The sequence below is a fragment of the Mastomys coucha genome, unplaced genomic scaffold, assembly GCF_008632895.1.
Source record: "Mastomys coucha isolate ucsf_1 unplaced genomic scaffold, UCSF_Mcou_1 pScaffold16, whole genome shotgun sequence".
Classification (NCBI taxonomy): Eukaryota; Metazoa; Chordata; class Mammalia; order Rodentia; family Muridae; genus Mastomys; species Mastomys coucha.
In genome coordinates this window covers 56,859,154-56,864,013 of record NW_022196898.1, presented here as the reverse complement: position 1 = coordinate 56,864,013, position 4,860 = coordinate 56,859,154, and positions in this window count along the sequence as shown.

Here is a 4,860-nt window from a genome sequence, read left to right as displayed (position 1 = left end):
GGAAGAAAGGGCTTATTCTATATTACAATTCTCAGGTCATACTCCAACACCAGGGGAAGTTGGGGAAGGAACTCAAGGCAGGAGCCTGGAAGCAAAACTACAGAGGCCACAGAGGAACTCTGCTTACTGGCCTGCTCCTCATGGCTTGTTCAGCTTGCTCTCTTAAAGCATCTAGGACAACCTAGTGGGAGCATTCTCTCAGTTGAGGTTCCCTCTTCCAAATAGATTCTGGCTTTTATCAAGTTGAAATAAAACTAGCCAGGACATCATGTCTCCACTCCTGAGTTGTGGGATTACAGGTGTGCCTCATCGTGCCAAATTTATGTTGGGGATGAATCTGGGGCTTCGTGTATACTTAACACTTTACTGATAAAGCTCAAACCCAGCCTTCATTTTGTTTTATGGGACAGGGTCTCAGTAAGTTGCCCAGCTGGCCTGGGACTCATTTTGCAGCCCACAACAACCCTGAGCTTGTGATCCTCTTGTTCAGTCTCCCTTATGGCTAGAAATATGGCCCTGCACCACCAGGGCCAGTCCCATGGCCATCTTTTGACCTCAGTACCATTCATTTCATGTTCTGTGAGCCAGGTAGATGGGACGATGCCCGTGACCCAGCTGTGGAAATGAGAGCCAGAATAACTTCTACTTACCCTTATCTCTCTACTACATCCTGTGGGGTACCCGTTAGCTCAGCCACCTCTCTCCCTCTCGTGATCCTAAACCCACACTTCTGAGATCAACAGTGCTGACTGAAACAACACTGAAACCTAAGTGTCTGAGGCAGTGACAGAGCCATCTCTCCCTGCTCCTCCCTATTCTGGCCTTTAGAGTATGACTGGAAAGGAGTCAAGAGCCTTGAGGACCTGTCCCATGTGCACAAAGTCACATGCTCCTCTGTCCTCACCGAAGCAATGTGACAGTCTCCACCAAGAGGTGAAACAAGGGCAGGTACAAGAGAAACTCACCTGCATCTTGGGGTCCCAACATCATACAGTAACGAGTCTTGCCATTAACTGGAAATCATATTTTATTTCTTTCAATCACTGGGAAATTGGTTGCAATCGAATGACAGAACAAAAATAACCCTTTAAAGTTGTGGCGTGAAACTCCTCCTGCGTCCCTCTAAGGAAGAGGTCACACTGAAGACTCACGGGGACTTCTGATGCAAGCTAAGCTCTTTGTCTTTGTTTTAAGAGCTGTCAGAAAACACATAGTTTCACTCCTCATCTTTATGTTCTCTGCTTCTATTTCTAGCTGTGGTTTCTATTTATCCACAAGGAGAAAAAAAAAAAAAAACCTCTGGCAGCTGGCTCAAAATAAGTCCTAAGCCACACCCAAGGGTCAGATGATATTATTCAGGGATTTTTTTTTTTTTATCCAGTCTACCTTGTTTTTAGATTAAAATATTTGCAGAGGTAATGCGATGCAGACCTTCTCTATGCAGGCTGCATTGGATTCTGAGCTGGTAACCCTATATCAGCTAACTGGATCTCAGCCCTGTGGGCTGCCCACAAATGCAGTGTCTATAACTGTAACCATAGCTCATTCTGTGTAGTGGCCCAGCCTCATCTTGTCATTGTGGGGTGGCAGGGAAACTGCAGTGGAGCAACAGATCAACCTGATCCTCCCTGGAGAGCCAGGGGGATGTATTATTTATAGTCAGGCGGAGGGCCACAGCTCTTCCATGAGTGGGCATGAACGTAGTGCCCAGCTGTTACTGATTATTCGTCTAGAGACTATCTTCGAAACTGAGCAAACCAGCATTTGGAAAAACGTCTTTCCTTCACTGACTTTTTTCTTTTTACATCTAATTTTCCTGCCCATATAAGCCTGTTGTCACCGTAGACAGTCTAATCGGCACCACGGACATTAGCAACACTCAGGAAACATTTAGAAAGCAATTGATTTTCTGAAAATAATTCTCATGATAAATTTGTTGTGTGTGTATGTATGAAGTGTACATCCATGTGAGGGGATGTGAGTAGGGGTACAAGTGTGTGTGTTGAAAATTATAGGACAACCTCCAGTGTGGGTCCCCGGGCACCTGCCATTTGTTTGAGACAGTCTGTCACTGGCCCAGAACATCTCACCACCACTGGGATCAGAGCTGTGGGTTACTGTACTTGGCTTTTCTTATGGGTTCTGGGGATCCGAATTTAATTCTTCTCATTTTCAAAGCAAGCACTTTTATCGAGTGGTCCATCTCCCTGGCCTTCATAATAAGATTTTAACCACCCTCAATTTTAAGGAAGTACTATGCTAATAACTCCCCAGCCAATAAGATAGTTCAGCAGGTAAAGGCACTTCCTGCATAAACCTGGAGTCTTGTTTGATCTCTGAGACTCATTGCAGGCTTGATGCACCTTTACCGGCTGAGTCACCTGAAAGGCCCAAGAGAGGGACAAAGGACTACAGTGTCAGCACTCAGGAAGCAAAGGTGCAGTGGGGGGAATCACAAGTAGGAAACTAGCCTGCTCTATATAGCAAGTTCCAGGCCAGTCGGGGCTACATGGTAAAATTCCATCTGAAGAAAATAAAAATCACATCATTCACTCAATCAGCACAAATGTGCTAGGGATATTGGTGGAAGGTTGATAGCATGATGGTGAGGCTGAAAGAAGCAGATGTATTTAATATACATGAAATAACGGGAGAAATCAAACATGTGTGTCTAATGCATATGAAATGATTTGGATAGAAACTAAACAAGTGTCTATGTCCAGGACATATGAAATAGTTCAGGGAAAATCTAAACAAGTGCCTGTGTCCAATACGTATGAAATAATTTGGAGAGAAAGTCAACAGGCAGAGATAATGTACTTGGGAGAGCATGGGAGGAAAAGGGAAATGAGCCTGCCTCCTTGGCTCTACTTCCTTGGCCACACCTCCTGCTATTTTCTAGTATTGTATGATTGATGATCATGCAAATTAATATGCAGGTGATCTCAAAGGGCAAAAGATGTAGAGTAACAGAAAGAGAAAACAACACAACACACAACCCTAGGAGAGATTATCTGTATTGCTCGCCTTTGTTAGAATATTCTGTCTTAGGTGCTGAACACATTTGTCCTCAACTAAGCTTTACTCTTTAAAATTACAATTATAAGTTGTTTTGAGACAGGATTTCATGTGTCCCAGGTGGTCCTCAAACTCCCTATGTAACCCCCTATGTCTTGAATCTTTTGATCCTCCTGCCTCCAGCTCCAGAGTGCTAGGACTGCAGGCCCTAGGAATCAAACCTAGGACTCTGTGCACACTGGGCCAGCACACTAACAACTGAGCTACATCTCCAGCCCTACACAAGCACGAAAATATAAAATGAGAGGACTTTTCAGACACAGCATACCTCCCAGATGAAAGAGAAGTCTCAGTGACCTAATGAAGCTGTACCTTTGTTTTGTTTTCAAAACAGGGTCTCACTATGTAACCCTGGCTGTCCTGGAACTTCCTATGTAGACCAGGCTGGCCTCAAACAGAGATCCGCCTGCCTCTGCCTCCTGAGTGCTGGGAATAAAGGGGTGTCCCACTATGCCCAGCCTAATTTTTAAAAGTTTTCAATATTCTTTTTGTTTGTTTGTTTGTTTGTTTGTTTTTCGAGACAGGGTTTCTCTGTGTAGCCCTGGCTGTCCTAGAACTCACTCTGTAGACCAGGCTGGCCTTGAACTCGGAAATCCACCTGCCTCTGCCTCCCAAGTGCTGGGATTAAAGGCGTGTGCCACCACCGCCCGGTTCAATGTTCTTTATTTAATGTGTATGGGGTGTCTTTTGTGTCTGTGCACCGTAAGCATGTCTGGTGCCTGTAGCAGTCAGAACAAGGATCCCTAGGAACTGAAGTTACAGATGGTTGTGAGCCACCATGTGTATACTGGAAATCAAACTCTGGTCCTCTGCAAGAGCAGTCAGTGCTATTAACCACTGAGATCAGCCCCTGTATCTAAAAGTATTTATTGGTGGTGGTGGCGTGTGTGTGTGTGTGTGTGTGTGTGTGTGTGTGTGTGTGTGTGTGTGGACCTGAGGGTGTATCCCTGAGTGTGTGCTTCCATGAAGTGCCCTTGAACCCAGAAGAAGGCATCAGGTTCCCTGGAACTGGAGCTATAGGCAGTTGTGACCCATCTGATTTGAGTGCTGGGAATTGAACCTGGGCCAGTGGAAGAACAGCAAACGCTCTTAACCCCTGAGGCAGATCTCCAGCCCCAAAGCTGTACCTTCATGCACCTGGAGTCTGAATGAAAGTGAACCTGCTTTTCTGGACAGATCGAGCCCATCGAGAAAAAGAAAAAGAAGGAGGCAGAAGAGGAGAAGGAGAGAGAGGGAGAGAGAGAGAGAGAGAGAGAGAGAGTCCTTTGCACAGTACTAGGAAATGGACAGTCACTCGGACGTCTTGAAATGGGTGTAGGATATGCATTGTCTTCATCCTTGCCCGACCTAGCTTGATCTGACCAGGTGTCTGTTTTTACGCATGCACGCCTGTTTTCTAGGGAGGCACAGAAAGGTATCTTGACTCTTTATTTGAAACTTCTACTCCTATACCTGGAAGAGGAGACCTCCCTCCTAAGAGGCTGCACTGCCTTGCTCACAGGAATGAAAGAAGTCTGGTAATATCTTGACTTCAGTTAGTGTATATATCAGCTTAAATAAGATCTACTCTTCCTTACTCAAGACATCACAATTGCCAAGAACACTGTTCAAGGAAGACGGGTTCTGGGGACATCCAGACAGGGATCTGAATTCAGCTATTGTTGCATGTAGCTTTTTGCTACCCCGCCTATGCTCCAGGAAGTGGCCAAGCTACCAGACCCAACCCAGCTCCCCTTGAATCCACGGATAAAAGACACACATACACAGTTGTTCCTTTTCAAC